We start from the raw sequence: 18669 nt of genomic DNA, 5'->3' as shown, positions 1-18669 counted from the left end.
ATTAGGTCACCTCTTTTTAATATTCTTTTTGTGTGTGGTATGTTTCATGAGCATAGTCCATTATACTATGTCTCAAACATGCATTAACACCAAAATTCTATTGCCCGGTCTCAAATAGTTGTGACTTCTACATAAGTCCAATTACAATCGCTTAACATAGCGCTAAATTTATGACACAAAAGGCACAACATTCTAGTTAGTGAGATTGTAAGTCTCCCCTCTTTCATGGTATTGTGTGGAAACTTGGCCTTTTTTCCTTACTTTGGAAGATGTCTTGGCTCAAGGATCCATGCATGTGATAAATGGGTTGAGTGTTCTCTAATGAATGACTTAAAAAATGAAAAGTAAAAGCAAAACAATACTAACTTCTAACTCATTAACAACTAACTTTTAATTTCAAGCCATTTACTTTAATGTTATTTAATTTTAGCCTTTATTCATTTGCCATTATTCATACCATTCTAATTGTTTATGTTAATGCAATTTTCACTTTGTCCATTTGGACCATATTGTGTGATATATCTTGTTTGTGTATACTTTGCTTGTTTGTGTGGTCTTTGACCATAAATGTACATAATAACAACAAAAAACCCTAAAAAAAACTTTTGTGTGGACTGTTGGCTTGATTTTGGACAAATGGACATAGAATTTAGGCAACATTCCTATGCTAAAGGACTTGGCCAATGCCAAATTTCATATAACCAAGTACTTGTAGCTTGAAATTTCATCTGATACATCATTGAAGATCCATTTGAGTTCATCTGCAACATGATCATTATGAAGCTGTTACTTTGAACCTGTGACTTATGGCATCTTGAAATTCATCTTCTACTTGGGAAAATTTGAAGAAGATCATGGAGTGGCTAAAGCTTGGATCTGGCTATCTTTATTTGATGCCTTTGCTCTTCAAGATTGATATAATTGTGCATTTGTGTGTTGCTTAATTCTAAATGACCAAGGGAATTTGGGGTTTCTATATGGCATTCTTGCCTATTGGATTGCTACCCATCGGTCAGATCTTTTCAACTCTTAACTTTTAATTTGGTGCATAGGATTAGTCTCTTCATCTTCTCCCCATTTATTTAGTTTCAAAATCTATCCCTCCTTTTAAAATTTTCTTTGTTTGAACTTATTTTGTTCTAAACTTTGACCACTTTGCAAAAAGATAGAAACTTTGGCCTTATGCCATTGCATTTTCAAACTTCTTTTCTAAAATCAAACTTATAAATAAACTTAACTATACTTGACTTAAACTTTCAAAAGCCAAAAAGAACTAACTCATTCAAACCATTTTCAGGCCTTTGTGCCTTTCAAACTTAATTTTTGATAAAAGCAATGCATCCACTTTGAAATTTGTATCACGAACTACGAGGTTTTGATCCCTCATTTTTATGTTGGTACGTAGGCACAAGTCCAAAGGTCTTGTCAAACAAAAAAATATAATTAATGAATTCTTTTCTCATCCCCCCATTCTATTTTTTTGTAAACATCATTTTTATACCAAATACATATGCACACAAAAAGGGCTCCCTAGGAGTACCTAAGACACTTTGGATGCTAACACCTTCCCTCTGTGTAACCAACCCCCTTACCTGTAATCTCTGACATTTTATTAGTTTTGATTTGAAAACTTCTTACTTTTGGGTTTTGTTTGTACTTTTTCCCTTTTCCCTTGGAAACAATAAAAGCCTATTTGATGTCTAGCTTATCCATAGCTTGATGATCATGAATTTACCGCTATAGAAATTAAGTGGCGACTCTCCTAGGGAGTAGTCTCCAGTGGGTTTAGCCTACTTTTTGTGTGTATATATTTGTATATATGTGATGTTTGTATATATGTATGTGTGATATAATCTGCTTGTTGTGCTTGGTGATCTATGAGTGGTGAGATAAGTTCTAACCCGAACTTGAGTGCAATTAAGATAGGAGGATGGTATAGTCATGTTCGACTTGTGTGGAGTAGTCCTTAACAAGTTGGCTTGAGATCCATCTTCTCAGTGGAGACTCTTTTGGATTTGGAAATGTCACACAAGTATTTGTGGTTAGACATTACTATCTCTAATTTGGGTCCCAGAAGCTGATGACCGTAGAACATTTACCCCCTCTTGGCCTATTTAGGACGTAGTGTGGAGACTGTTCAAGTGTAGACTTGATAATAGTTGTTACGAGATACTACACTCAGACGAGTTTCTCTTGAGAATATTATGGGTCGACGAGTCAGTCATCTTAACCTGTAATATCCGATAGATGAAATTAAGACTCTGGGAACTTTTTAGAACATGATTTACAGGTTTTATCCTTAGTTCACTCCTTTGGGATGGTTCTTACCCAGACTCCATGCTCGTGACTCACAACAAACCCTTGATTCTTGGTTGATCCAATCAAGTCTTGTCAATATCAATGGAATTTGGGTGTTGATAAGGTGTAAACCATAATCCACCAAAATGGATGATTGATCTTGACAATGACTTGATTCATCCCTTGACCTTTGTTTGTTTTCCTTGTGTGTGATCCCTTATTTGTGATTGTTGCATTCATGCATTCATGCGCATCATAACATTCATCACACGAAATTTCAAGGAACTGAGGTATTATTTGCAAATATTTTAAGACCATAGATTGTGGACGAAGGAACACTAAGAAGTACAATTTCAGATGTCTCGACTTGAAAGAGTTAAGGAAGCTAGCATCTTTTGTATTAGATCCCTTGGACTTCAAACAATGTCATGGGAAGCTTTTGTCCATCTTGTCTGCTGATGTGGTTGAAGGACTTTTGAGTGTGCTAGTGCAGTTCTATGATCCTCTCTACCGTTGTTTCACTTTCCCAAATTTTCTGCTTGTGCCTACCTTGGAGGAGTATTCTCATCTTTTAGGGATACCTGTTTCAAGTAGAGTACCTTTTAGTGGATTGGAGAAGATTCCTCGATCTAATCTTATTGCTGAAGCTCTTCACTTGAAGAAGTCTGAGATAAAGGCTCATTGGGTGAAGAAAGGAGGATTGTTTGGGTTGCCATATAATTTCCTCATCAAGGAAGCTGCTGATTTTGCTCAAGCCGGTAGTATGGATGCTTTTGAAGCTATCTTTGTGTTGCTCATTTATGGATTAACTTTGTTCCCTAACATTGACGGTTTTGTTGATGTTAATGCCATTAGACTTTTCTTGATTGGGAATCCCGTGCCTACTTTGTTGGGTGATATGTATTTATCTTTGCATATAAGGAATTCTAAGGGTGGTGGAACGATCGTCTATTGTATTCCTCTTCTGCACAAGTGGTTTATTTCTCACTTGCCTCAGACACCTGCTTTTGTGGAGAAGAAACAATGTCTACGGTGGTCTCAGAGACTTATGTCTCTCACTAACGATGATATAGTTTGGTATGATCCTTCTTTGGGAAGTTTGGACATTATTGATAGTTGTGGTGAATTCTCTAATGTGCCTCTCATTGGTACATAAGGAGGAATTAACTACAATCCTGCTTTGGCTTGTCGTCAGCTTGGGTTCCCCTTGAGAGACAAACCTAATAACACTTTGTTAGAAGGTCTTTTCTATCAAGAGGGTAAATATCCCCAACATTTGAAGTAGAAGATTGTGCATGCTTGGCATAATGTGCATAGAAAAGGAAGATCCGAGCTTGGTCCGTGCAATTGTGTAGCTTTGGAAGCTTACACTCTTTGGGTGAAGAAGAGAGCTTTGGAGTTGAAGATGCCTTATCCTTGTGAAAGACCTATGTCTATGGTTGTGGTTGAGCCACTAACTCTCCCTAACCAAGATGTAGAGGAGTTGGAATACGCACTCGTCAAGATGAAGCAAGAGAAAGATATGTGGGAAAAGCGTTTCCGTGCTTTGAGCAGGAAACATGAAGAGTTGCAGTTGGAGTCTAAGGATAAAGATGCAATTATTGAGCTACTTGAACACCGAGTGACGAAGAGACAGAGAGAGCCAGAGGTTTTATCTTCTAGCATGCCTCAACCTTCCTTTGCTTGGAAGAAGATTGTTGACCAGCTTATCCTCGAGAAGACTCAGATGAAGGCTTCTTTTGAGACCGAGATCCATCGCATTCGAAGGAAGTACGCGCCTTCAGTCAGGTCTTCTGACATTGTTATTAGGGATCCTTAGGATGACTAGTCTCCTTTTCTCTTGTATTTTTCATTTGGTTTCTGAAATTGTACTCAGTGTAATCCTTCCAATTATAAATGAGAAGAGATTTTTTGGTCATATAAAAATTATTGCAATTGTTGATATATATATATTTGCAAATGATATAATAAGTTCCTTGAAAACAAAAATAAATAAACAAGCATTGCATTTCATGCATCATTTGCATAAGCAGGTTTCTCTTTCGCCAGATGTCTCATTGGTGTTTCTTTTGTGCTTTAGCCAAGCTGACTCATCGGTACAACACCCGCACCAATCATCTGAAATTTATGGAACATCTAGAGCAAGAGAACAGAGAGCTGAAGGACGAGATTGCCCGCCTGACTGCCATGATGGAGTCAGTTCTTTCCGCTCAAAGCCAAGCTTCTCCAACACCCGCAACTTCTTCTCCTCAGAGGACAGTTATTTCAGAGGTGGCTACCTCTACCATGCCTACTGCTATCGCTCATTTTGCACCCACTATTTATGCCAGATTCCCGTGGGGAATGCCATCCAACTTTATGCCTGAAGGCTTTGCGCCTACTTTTGCTTCCATGCCGGCATCTAGCCCGGTCATGTCTGTGCCACCTCCCGTTGTGCACACCTTACCTCGTGTAGAGGATACCATTTATCACTTCGATCCATCTGAGGGTCCGGATGTTTACGAGAAAATGGATGAAATGAAAAATCAGTTTCTTGAGCTGCGCAAGGAATTGAAGACGCTAAGGGGTAAGGACTTGTTTGGAAAGAGTGCTGATGAGTTATTTTAGTGCCCAACGTCAAGATCCCGATGAAGTTCAAGGTGCCTGACTTTGAAAAGTATAAAGGGAACACTTGTCCACTCAGTCACCTAGTGATGTATGCTCGAAAGATGTCTACTCAGACTGACAATGATCAATTGTTGATCCATTACTTCCAAGACAGTCTGACTGGTGCTACGCTCCGTTGGTATATGGGATTAGACAATGCAAGCGTTCATACTTTCAATGACTTGGGAGAGGCTTTTGTCAAACAATATAAGTACAACGTAGATATGGCACCTGATAGAGACCAGCCGAGGTCTATGTCTCAAAGGGATAAGGAGACATTTAAAGAGTATGCATAGAGATGAAGGGAATTGGCTGCCCAGATCACTCCTCCTTTGGAGGAAAAAGAGATGATAAAGATCTTTCTGAAAACTCTGAGTTCATTTTATTATGAACGAATGATTGCTAGTGCCCCCAGTGACTTTACTGAAATGGTAAACATGGGAATGAGGCTTGAGGAAGGTGTCCGAGAGGGACGTTTGTCGAAAGATGAAGCATCTTCGAGTAAGAGGTATGGTAGCAATTTTGGGAAGAAAAAGGATAATGAAGCGAATGCAATTTCAAGTGGGAGGCAGAGGAGGCCCCAGATCAGAAGGAATCCACCATCCCGTCAACATCATCATCAAGTATCTTCAGTTATCCCTGTGTTTTCTAGTCAACAATCAACACCAATTTAACAACCACAAAGTCAACAACAACAACCACAACAAAGAACAAAAACCTACAATAACAACAATACCAACAATCATCATCAACAAAAATTTGAGAGGAAGAAGGTCTCTTTTGACCCAATTCCTATGTCTTATGCAGAATTGTATCCCTCTTTGGTTCTCAAGAACCTAATCCAACCAAGAAACCCACCGCAAATTCTAGAACCACTTCCATGGTGGTACATGCCTGAGCTCCATTGTGCTTTTCATCAAGGAGCACCCGAACATGATATCGAGAATTATTATTCGCTCAAGTACGAGGTTCAAAAGCTGATGAAGAGTGGAATGGTGTCCTTCGAGGATCGTGCGCCGAATGTGAAAGCAAATCCGCTACCCGCCCATGGGAACTCTTCTGTGAATATGGTGGATGGTTGTCCTGGCGAGTTTAAGATTTTTTATGTGCGTTTTATCCAGAGATCCTTGGTGCAGATGCATAAGGATGTTTATTTGGTAAGTGATTGTGAACATGACCATGACAGTTGTGTTATCTGTAGTGTTAACCCGAGGGGTTGCGGAGTTGTGAAAAGGGACATCCAGCGACTGATGGACGAAGGCATGATTCAGATTGTTCAAACCCATCATGTAGATGATGATGTGAATGTCATAGTTCCCATTTTCAAGCAACCAGAGAGATTGGTAATTCAGTAGACAACAACAACAGTAACAATGTCAGCAATAGATCAGTATTGCCGTTGGTTATACGGTTAGTGGGCCCAGTCCTGTATTCATCTGATAAAGCTATGCCATATCAGTATAATGCTACAATGATAGAAGGTGGTCAAGAGGTCCCATTGCCTAAGACTAGCTTTGTGGTGAGCATTGCTGATGTTACCAAGGTGACCCGCAGTGGTCGAGTGTTTGGGTCGGTGTTCCCAAAGGATAAGGAAGAAACAGTTGTGAGTAAGAAGGTGGAAGTGCCTGTTGTAGATCCAGTTGGAGCTTCAAAGGGTAAGTCTGGTCAACCCAGCGATTTTAAGGCTAACGATGATGATGAGGTGCTTCGGTTAATCAAAAGGAGTGAGTTTAATGTGGTGGAGCAGCTGCTCCAAACCCCCTCAAAAATCTCAGTGTTGTCTCTGCTCATGAATTCTGAAGCGCACAGAGAAGCACTGCAGAGAGGTTTGGAACAAGCTTTTGTAGAACATGATGTTACAGTGGATCAATTCGATCATATTGTGGCTAACATCACTTCTTGCAATAATCTTAGCTTCTGTGATGAAGAACTCCCTAAGGAAGGCAAAAATTATAATCTGGCTTTGCATATTTCTATGAATTGCAAAGAGGATGCTTTGTCAAATGTTCTTGTTGACACCGGATCATCGTTGAATGTACTATCAAAGTCAACTCTGTCAAAGCTATCATACCAAGGAGCGCCTATGAGGTATAGCGGTGTAATTGTCAAAGCTTTTGACGGTTCGCGTAAAACATTTATTGGTGAAGTGGACCTTCCAGTTAAGATAGGTCCGAGTGATTTTCAAATTACTTTTCAAGTAATGGATATCCACCCGACCTACAATTGCTTGTTGGGAAGGCCATGGATTCATGAGGCAGGAGATGTTACTTCAAGTTTGCACCAGAAGCTCAAATTTGTGAAGAATGGAAAGCTTGTGATCGTTGGTGGGGAGAAAACGTTGTTGGTTAGCCGCCTATCATCTTTCTCTTATGTTAAAGCTGGGGATAAGGTTGGAACTCCGTTCTAAGCCTTATCTATTGTTGTTGAAAAGAGGGTTGGGGCACCTATGTCCTTATTGAAAGATGCTAAGAAGATTGTGGAAGAAGGCAATGTTGATCAGTGGGGGCGCATGGTAGAGGTCTCCGACAACAAAGGTAGAATCGGTTTGGGGTTCCAGAAAGGTTCATCAACCGCAAGATCTGAAGGTATGCAACTTAGCTTCCGTAGCAGAGGGTTCATTCATGGCAGTGAACAACACTTAGCTGTTGTGCTAGAGGATGATGAAGAGGAAGACTGTACCAATTTTGTGATGCATGGAAAGGCTTGCAACAATTGGACTGCTGTTGATATTCCTGTTATGTTGCATCGATCTAAGTAATTGCTTTTATATGTTTTGAAAAATATTTCTCCTATGCCTAAGGGAGAAGTGAACATTGTTTGGGCATTTTCAAATTGATCATTAATAAAATTAATTCTATTCATCCACATCTATGATGTTTTGTTTTTACTTTTTGCTTTATTCTGAAAATGGTAATCACAAAAAACATAAATAAACAATATAATTGTCCATCTGCATAATATTTGGTCACAAATTCACTTCTCTAAAATCAAAATATCAAATCATTATTCAGGATGGTTCCTAACCCCATTGAATACAATGAACCTTCTCCTTCTCCAAATTTTGAATTCCCTGTGTTTGAAGTCGAGGAGGAAAGTGATGTAGAAGTGAGTGATGAATTATCTCGTCTTCTTGAGCAAGATGAAAACACCATTCAGTCGTTCGAAGAGCAGATTGAGTTAGTCAACTTGGGTTCTGAGGATGATGTGAAGGAAGTCAAGATTGGGTCTCGACTGTGTCCAGATGTCAAGAAGGGGTTGATTGATCTTCTTCGAGAGTATACAGATGTGTTTTATTGGTCCTATCAAGACATGCCTGGTTTGGATTCTGAGATTGTGGAGCACAGATTGCCATTGAAGCCAGAATGCCCGCCAGTCAAGCAGAAGTTGAGAAGAACGCATCCTGATATGGCTGTGAAGATCAAAGAGGAAGTGCAAAAGCAGATTGACGTCGGTTTCCTTGTGACTGCTAAGTATCCACAATGGGTGGCCAATATTGTGCCTGTGCCAAAGAAAGATGGAAAAGTTCACATGTGTGTCGACTATAGAGATTTGAATAAAGCCAGTCCGAAATATGATTTCCCTCTACCACACATTGATATGTTGGTAGACAATACTGTGAAATTCAAAGTCTTTTCGTTTATGGATGGATTTTCCAGATATAATCAGATCAAGATGGCACCCGAAGATATGGAGAAGACCACATTCATTACACCTTGGGGAATATTCTGTTATAGAGTGATGCCTTTCGGTTTGAAGAATGCTGGTGTAACTTACCAAAGAGCAATGACTACTCTTTTTCATGATATGATGCATAAAGAGATTGAAATTCATGTCGATGACATGATTGCTAAATCAATTGATGAAGAGGAACATGTTGAGCATTTGTTGAAGCTATTCCAGCATTTGAGGAAATATAAACTCCGCTTGAATCCCAATAAGTGTACTTTTGGTGTTCATTCTGGTAAGTTGTTGGGATTTATTGTCAGCGAGAAGGGTATTGAAGTTGATCCTGCCAAGGTCAAAGCAATACAAGAGATGCCTGCGCCCAAAACTGAGAAGCAAGTCAGAGGTCGGTCGTTTGAATTATATCTCCAAATTCATTTCCCACATGACTGTCACATGTGCGCCTATATTCAAGCTTCTTCGGAAAGATCAGTCTTGTGATTGGACCGAAGACTGCCAGAAAGCTTTTGACAATATCAAAGAATATCTGCTTGAGCCTCCGATTCTGTCTTCACCTATTGAAGGAAGACCGTTGATCATGTATTTGACTGTGCTTGAAGATAGTATGGGTTGTGTTCTTGGTCAGCAAGATGAGACTGGAAAGAAGGAATTTGCAATTTACTACCTCAGTAAGAAGTTCACCGACTGCAAGACTCGATATTCTATGCTTGAGAAGACTTGTTGCGCATTGGCTTGGGCTGCTAAGCGTCTGCGTCAATATATGTTAAATCATACCACTTGGTTGATATCTAAAATGGATCCGATCAAGTATATATTTGAGAAGCCTGCTTTAACTGGGAGGATTGCCCTTGGCAGATGTTGTTATCAGAGTATGATATTGAATATCGATCTCAGAAAGTGATCAAAGGTAGTATCTTGGCTGACCATTTGGCTCACCAACCAATTGAAGATTATCAGTCAGTGCAGTATGACTTTCCTGATGAAGAGATTTTGTACTTGAAAATGAAAGATTATGATGAACCATTGCTTGAAGAATGGCCATAACTTGCTTCCCGTTGGGGCGTGGTATTTGATGGAGTTGTTAATCAGTATGGTATGGGCATTGGGGCAGTGATCATTACTCCTCAAGGCACGCATCTACCATTTACAGCTAGGTTGACTTTCAAGTGTACAAACAATATGGAAAAATATGAAGCTTGTATTATGGGGATTGAAGAGGCCATGAATCTCAGAATCAAGTATTTGGATGTCTTTGGAGATTCCACTTTGGTTTTGAATCAGATCAAACGTGATTGGGAGGCAAATCAACCCGGTTTAATACCATATAGAGATTATGCGAAGAGGATTTCAACTTTCTTTACAAAGATTGAGTTTAATCATATCCCTCGAGATGAGAACCAGATGACAGATGCCCTTGCAACATTGACATCAATGATTGTGATAAAGTATTGGAATGAAGTTCCCAATTTGTCTGTGATGCATCTTGATAGGCCAGCTCATGTGTTTGCTGTTGAAGAGATCAAAGACGAGAAGCCGTGGTATTACGACATCAAATGTTTCCTCCAAAGTCAGATTTACCCGCCTGGGGCATCTTTGAAGGATAAGAAAACTTTGAGAAGATTAGCCGGTAATTTCTACTTGAATGGTGATATATTGTACAAGAGAAACTTCGACATGGTTTTGCTCAGATGCGTGGATAGACACGAAGCAAACTTGTTGATGACTGAAGTGCATGAAGGTACCTTTGGTACTCATTCCAATGGACATGCAATGGCAATGAAAATGTTTCGAGCAGGTTACTATTGGCTGAGAATGGAATCTGACTGTTGCAAATTTGTGAAGAAATGCCACAAATGTCAAATTTATGCTGATAAAATTCATGTTCCTCCGACACTATTGAATGTTATTTCTTCCCCATGTCCCTTCTCCATGTGGGGAATTGATATGATTGGGATGATTGAGCCCAAAGCTTCGAATGGACATCGTTTCCTTTTAGTGGCAATTGACTACTTCACAAAATGGGTTGAAGCGGCATCGTATGCAAATGTAACAAAGCAAGTTATTATAAGGTTTATCAAGAATCAGATCATATACCGTTATGGTGTGCCAAACAAGATTATTACTGACAGTGGATCGAACTTGAATAACAATATGGGGGAAGCTCTTTGCAAAGACTTCAAGATCGCACAGCATAATTCTTCTCCCTACAGACCTAAGATGAATGGGGCTGTTGAAGCTGCAAATAAGAACATTAAGAAGATTATTCAGAAGATGGTTATCACATATAAAGATTGGCATGAGATGCTCCCATTTTATTTGCATGGGTATCGTACATCCATTCACACTTCAACAGGGGCAACCCCTTTTTCTCTTGTATATGGTATGGAAGCAGTGCTCCCCGTAGAGGTTGACATTCCTTCATTGCGTGTGCTCATGGAAGCCAAGTTGACTGAGGCTGAATGGTGTCAAACTAGGTTTGACCAGTTGAATTTGATTGAAGATAAGAGGTTGACTTCCATGTGTCATGGTCAGTTATATTAGCAAAGAATGAAGAAAACTTTTGATAAGAAGGTCAGACCTCGTGTGTTCAGAGAAGGTGACCTTATGCTCAAGAAGATCTTGTCGTTGAAACCAGATTCTAGGGGCAAATGGACTCATAACTATGAAGGCCCATATGTTGTTAAGAGAGCGTTTTCAGGAGGTGCTTTGATTCTTACAACTATGGATGGTTAAGAGTTCACTCGTCCTGTGAACGTAGATGCAGTCAAGAAATACTTCTCCTAAAAAAAGAAAAGAGCAGCTCACTAAGTTGAAAACCCGAAAGGGCGGCTTCACAAAAAATGAGCGTCTCGGTGGATTGAAAACCTGAAAGGGCGATCCAGGAAAAAATTAGAGACATAAAAACAGAAGAAAAAAATCCCGATAAGTTGAGTACCCCACCTTGGGGAAACTTATGCAAAAATTAGGGATTATGGCAAGTAACTGTAGTCTGCTGATCGACCAATATCGGAAAGACCTTAGTTTAGTACGAGGGTTGACGTCGATTCATCATCCCAGTAGCGGTCAAGAACACAATGGATATCAAGGGTTGATAGAAGGATTAAGGACCATTTGTATTCAATGTAACCTTTTTCCATGTAAATTACCATTTTCAACTTTGGAAAAATCTATGGAGTCTTGTCATTTACAGACTACCATCCCATTAAATAAAGTTGAGCTTTTGTACAATTATTTTTACTCTTATTTACTTCAGCCATTAGTTTAAATTTTATTATGATCATTTTGGAAATTTAAATATTTTAATCAAAATCATTTTTTTCTTAAAACATATAAAAACAAGAAATTTTCAAAGCAATTAAAAGGAAGTATCAACAACATTTCAAAGAGCAGCAAGTCCTTAAGTGCAAAACATCAGAGGTTCCCCCAGCAGTTAACCCTTCGGGTATCCCTAGTTGTTTGTGTTGATCCGGTTCCCCTGCGAAGTGTTTGTTCCCTAGCAGAGTTCTGATTCTTTTCCCCAGTTGAGTTGGTTGATTTAGTACCTTGTGGCGTGTTATTTCCCGACAGTGTTTCTGTGTTCCCTAACGGAGATCGCGTTTCTTCAGCATGGTTGATCTTCAGTAGAGTAAGATGTTTTCCCTAGTAGATCGCATTGGTTTCCCCACCAGTCACCATCCGACTCGCTCCCATTCAGAGTTTCCTCTTGGTTTCTGAGCAGCTATTTTGTGTTTATCTTCTGTATGGTTGTCTCCCATTTGATATGGTGTTGACCTAAAATTCCATGCAGACTCGATAACTTCTCCTCTCCTCAGCGGATCTCCTCCCTCGGCTAGATTTGAGCCTTTGGTTTGTTGATTTCTCTGTTCTCCAGCAGTTGTCACCCTCTTTTGTGGATTGACCGAGGATTGTACCGATGATTTAAATTCTTTGCGACACCTTTGTATCCTTCGTGATTGTTTTGTCAGCATAATAATCATATATATATATATATATATATACATTCATATAATTTCATAATTTGCATATTGGCACCATCATATTTGATTGATTTTTTGATTTGAGATTTTCATTCTCTGTATGGCGGTACTTTATCCCCATACGAGTTTGGTGTCTGTCCTCCCTCAATTGTAGAGTATCAGCCCCTTAGGCAGAAAGACTTTAACCTTTCTCCTCTTCCCCACTGAGTTGTTCCTCGTGGATGATTATTACTTCAGCTTCCTTCCCAGTTGATTATCTGGATGGAATCACTCCCATTGAGTTATGTCCTTATTGGGTCAAGTCTTGATTGATTGTCTCTTTCTAGCTCTTACCTAGATAGATGCTTTGAGTCTCCTAAGAGCTTGTTACCCATTAACTAGTAATATTCTTCCTAGTTTGTAGTTTGTTACTTCTTGCCCAATACCCGGAAAAAGTATCCCAATTTTCCCAGCAGTAGAGTCCCCGGTGGATTCATTTTTTTTCTGATTCCCCAGGAAGTATATCCTTGATATGTTCACCCTAACCGGTGACAAATATCTTTCTCTCCCCCGCCTAAGTCTATCCTTGATATGTTCATCCTAACCGATGATGGATATTCTCATCCTTGGTGTTCTACCCAGTAAAAAGGTAGTTGTAATCCCTATTATGTTCCCCAGAGAGTTAATCCTTGATATGTTCATCCTGACCAATGACTGGTTTCCTTCTTTTTATGGTATTCTACCCAGTAACCGGTAGTTGTAAACCCTACTTTTTCCCACAGAGTCTATCCTTGATATGTTCATCCTAACCGGTGACGGATTTTCTATTCGATGGTATTCTATCCAGTAACTGATAGATGTAATCCCTATTTTCTCCTCTCATAGAGTCTATCCTTAATATGTTCATCTTAACCGGTGACGGATTTTCTCTTTGATGGTCTTCTATCCAACATTCGATAGATGTAATTCCTACTTGTTGTTTAGTTTGTATATCCTTGATATGTTCATCTTAACCGATGACGGGTATCCTCCTTGACAATCTCAGGCAAGTCTATCCTTGATATGTTCATCTTAACCGATGACGGATTTTCTTCCCTGTTGAGTCTATCCTTGATATGTTCATCCTAAACCGATGAAGGATATTCTCACCTTTGGTCTTCTGCCCAGTAACTGGTAGTTGCAGTTTTCCTCAACAAGGTTATTCTAACCCAGTAACCGGTAATGAATACTCCCTCTTGGCCTTTTCTCAATGATACATCCTTGATATGTTCATCCTAACCGATGACGGGTGTCCTCTCTGTCAGATCTTTATTATCTCCTTACCCAGTAACAGGTAGTAGATAATAGATTTCTGCTCCTCCTGTGTTGAAGTTTATTTCTTCCCTAGTCGAGTTGAGTGCGCGTTTCCTTAAGTGAAATCGCTTTTCCTGCATGATTCAAGTACTCCAATTTCATCCTGACTTACTCATATCCCTTGCAGATGTTGTTGTTCCTCGACTGAGCCTTTCCATTTTATATGGAATTCCTCTAGTCCCCAAGCAGTTTTAAGTCGTAGCCTGGCCTACGCATAACTCCTTTATCCCTCAGAGTCTCTGTCTCCCCAGTGAATTTCCCTTACGAAATACATTATACTCCTGTGGACTTTCGGTCTCTCTGATTTCTTTTCCTTTGTGGCAATATTTCCCCACAAAGAATTTACTTTTACATTCATATCATATGCATCATGAGGTCTCTTAGGGACCAAAATTTATTTCTTTATGTTGTTATTTAAGCCCATTCTACTGAGTCGACATGAAGATTTTAACCTTCGCCCCTTCAGTTAGAATGTCCTTAAATAGAGGCAGCTGTAAGACCCCAATTTTGACCCTAAGATCCCTCATGCAATTTCATCATAAGCATTAGCATTGGGATCATACCTTGGCATCCTCCTTACACCTCTTTCATTGGGTTTGCTTTGGGAGAGATCACCAAGCACTATGTGATTGTATCATACTTGTATATCATCATTTTACTATATATCATCGGAACTCCTTGACGATCACACCACTATATCTCATCGAAGCTCCTTGATACAACAATCTTGACAAGGTTGATTTCGGGAGTACATTTAATGAAGAACCAGTGTCAACCAATACATTTGACAGAGCATCCTCTTTGCAGTTCATTGAAATGTGTAGAGCAAAGTTGTGATTTCTGCCCTCCTCGGGGAGTTCTTCATCACTAAAAGCTAAGATTGTTGCAGGAAGCGATGTTAGCCACAATATGATCGAACTGATCCATCGTAACATCATACTCCACGTAAGCTTGTTCTAATACTTGTTGCAATGCTTCTCTGTACACTTCAGAGTTCATAAGCAGAGACAACACTGAAATTTTGGAGGGAGTTTGGAGCAACTGCTCCACCACGTTAAATTCGCTCTTTTTGATCAAACGAATCACCTCATCATCATCGTTAGGATTTAAACCTCTGGATTCACCAGATTGACACTTTGGAGCGCTAACAAGATCTACTATCGGCACTTCAACCTTCTTATTGACTGAACCATCTTCCACATTCTTTGGGAACACTGGCCCAAAAACTCGACCGCTACAGGTCACCTTGGTAACATCAGCAACACTCACAACAGAACTAGTCGTAGGCATAGGAACCTCTCGACCATTCTCTAACATGGTAGCATTATACTGATACGGAACAGTCTTATCGGATGCATACGGGACGGGGCCCATTAACCGTATAACCAACAACGATACCGATCTATTGCTGACATTGTTACTGCTGCTATTGTCGAACTAGATTATCACCCTCTCCGGAGTATTGAATATCAAAACTATAACATTCACATCATTATCCATGTGATGGGACTCAAGAATCTAAATCATACCCTCATCCATCAACCTCTAGATGTCCCTCTTCACAACCACACAACCTCGGGGATTAACATTGCAGATTGCACAACCATCATGGTCATGCTCACAATCACTCACCAACCATATATCCTTGTGCATCGTCACCAAGGACCTTCTAATGAAGCAGACATCAAATACCTTGAACTCACCAGGACAACCATCTACCATGTTGACCGAAGGGTTACCATGAGCAGGTAGCGGATTAGCTTTGACGTTAGGCGCACGGTCTTCAAAGGGCACCATTCCACTCTTTACCATCTTTTGGACTTCGTACTTCAGGGGGTAGAAATTCTCGATATCATGGCCAGGAGCCCCTTGGTGAAATGCACAGTGAAGCTCTGGCTTGTACCACCATGGAAGTGGTTCAGGAATCTGTGGAGGATTTCTTGGTTGCAAAAGGTTCTTGAGAACCAATGATGGATACAGTTCAACATAAGAGATAGGAATCAGGTCAAAAGAGACCTTCTTCCTCTCAAAGTTTTGTTGTTGTTGTTGATGATTGTTGTTGGTGGTGGTGTTGTTGTAGTTGTTTGTTCTTTGCGGTGGCTGTTGCTGACATTGTTGTTGAATTGGTGTTGATTGATTGTTAGAAACTACCGGAATGACAAATGATACTTGATGATGGTGTTGACGGGATTATGGATTCCTTCTAACATGAGGCCTCCTCTGCCTCCCAACAGATACTACATTGGTCTCGTTCTCTTTTTTTCTAGAAAACCCACTGCCATACTTCTTACTAGACGAAACCTCCTCTTTAGACAACCATCCCTCTCGGACACCTTCTTCTAACCTCATCCCCATATTTACCATTTCGGTAAAATCACTAGGGGAACTGGCAATCATGCGCTCATAGTAAGATGAGCTCAGGGTCTTGAGAAAAATCTTTGTCATCTCCTTTTCTTCCAAAGGAGGAGTAATCTAAGCGACAAGCTCTCTCCATTGATGAGCATACTCCTTAAATGTCTCTTTGTCCTTTTGACACAATGACCTCAACTGGTCCCTATCCGGCGCCATATCCATATTATATTTATATTATTTCATAAATGCTTCTCCCAAATTGTTGAATGTGCGTACACTCGCACTATCCAAACCCATGTACCACCTCAGAGCGGCACCAGTCAGACTGTCTTGGAAATAATGAATCAATAACTGATCATTATCAGTTTGCATTGACATGTTTCTAGTATACATGACGAGATGACTGAGTGTACAAGTATTCCCCTTGTACTTTTCAAAGTCAGGGACTTTGAACTTTATCGGGATTTTCACATTAGGAACTAAGCAAAGTTCTGCAGCACTCTTACTGAACATATCTTTTCCCCTCAGGGTCTTCAACTCCTTTCATAACTCAAGGAATTGGTCTTTCATTTCATCCATCTTTTCATAAACATCAGGGCCTTCAGACGGCTCAGAATGATAAATGGTGTTCCTAACACAGGGTAAAGTGTGAACAACCGGTGGCGGCACAAACATGATCGGGCTAGATGCCGACATGGAAGAAAAATTAGGCGGCATTTCCCATGGGAATCTGGCAGGCATGGTAGGCGCAAAGTGAGCAGCATTAGCAGGAATGGTAGAGGTGGAAACCTCTAAAATGTCAGTCCTCTGAGGAGGAGGAGTTGCAGGCGTTGAAGACGATTAAATCTGAGCAGCTAACACTGACTGCATCATGGCAGTCAGGCGGGAGATCTCGTCTTTCAAGTCTTTGTTCTCTTGCTCTAGATATTCCATGATCCTTGAGTGATTGACACGGGTATTGTATCGATGAGTCAACTTGGCTAAAGCACAGAAGAAGAACCAATGGGACATCTAGAGAAAGAGAAACCTGTTATGCAAATGATGCATGAAATGCAATGTTTTGATTGTTTTTATGTTCAAGGAACTTACTATTTCATTTGCAAATATATAAATAATAACAATCACACAATTTGATTGAATATAAAATCTCTTGTATTTATATAATTGGAAGGATTACACTGAGTACAATTTAAGAAACCAAAAATATAAAATATAAGAGAAAAGGAGACTAATCATCCTAAGGATCCCTAACAACAATGTCAGAAGATCTAACTGCAGGCGCGTACTTCCTTCGGATGCGTCGAATCTCGGACTCAAAAGAAGTCTTCATCTGAGCCTTCTCGAGGATAAGCTGATTAACAATCTTCTTCCAAGCAACGGAAGGTTGAGGCATACTAAAGGAAGATGAAACCTCTAGCTCTTTCAGTCTCTTCGTTACTCGGTCCTCAAGAAGCTCAATAAGTGCCTCTTTGTCCTTAGACTCAAGCTGCAATTCCCCATGCTTTCTACTCAAAGCATGGAAACATTCTTCCCACATATCCTTTTCTTGCTTTATCTTGGTGAGTGGGTCTTCCAACTCCTCTACATCTTGGTTAGGGAGAGTTAATGGCTCAACCACAACCATAGACATAGGTCTCTCACAAGGATAAGGAATCTTCAATTCCAAAGCTCTCTTCTTCACCCAAAGAGTGTAAGCTTCCAAAGCTACACAATTGCATGGACCAAGCTCAGATCTTCCTTTCCTATGCACATTATGCCAAGCATGCACAATCTTATGCTTCAAATGTTGGGGATCTTTACCCTCTTGATAGAAAAGACCTTCTAACAAAGTGCTATTAGGTTTATCTCTCAAGGGGAACCCAAGTTGACGACGGGCCAAAGCAGGGTTGTAATTGATTCCTCCTTGTGTACAAATGAGAGGAATATTAAAGAACTCAACACAACTATCAATAATCTCCAAACTACTCTATAAGACCCCAATTTTGACCCTAAGATCCCTCATGCAATTTCATCATAAGCATTAGCATTGGGATCATACCTTGGCATCCTCCTTACCCCTCTTTCATTGGGTTTGTTTTGGGAGAGATCACCAAGCACTATGTGATTGTATCATACTTGTATATCATCATTTTACTAACCAAAATACCAAAAATATATCTTTGCATTTGCCTAACTCTTTTGTAGGTGGGGCATGATCTCCATTGATCTATTAAGTTCATATCTAGGGTTTAAGACCCTCATGACAAAGAGAACAACCATGAATTGATCCAATAATTGTTATGAGCATCATGTATGAGTTCCATTGATTCCTACATGTTATATTGATCAAGTTTTCTTCAAGAGTATGAAGGTGATTTGCCTTGGAAACCCTAGTTTGACT

Source organism: Lathyrus oleraceus, chromosome 6 (assembly GCF_024323335.1).
Source record: "Lathyrus oleraceus cultivar Zhongwan6 chromosome 6, CAAS_Psat_ZW6_1.0, whole genome shotgun sequence".
Taxonomy (NCBI): domain Eukaryota; kingdom Viridiplantae; phylum Streptophyta; class Magnoliopsida; order Fabales; family Fabaceae; genus Lathyrus; species Lathyrus oleraceus.
This window is presented reverse-complemented; position numbering follows the sequence as displayed.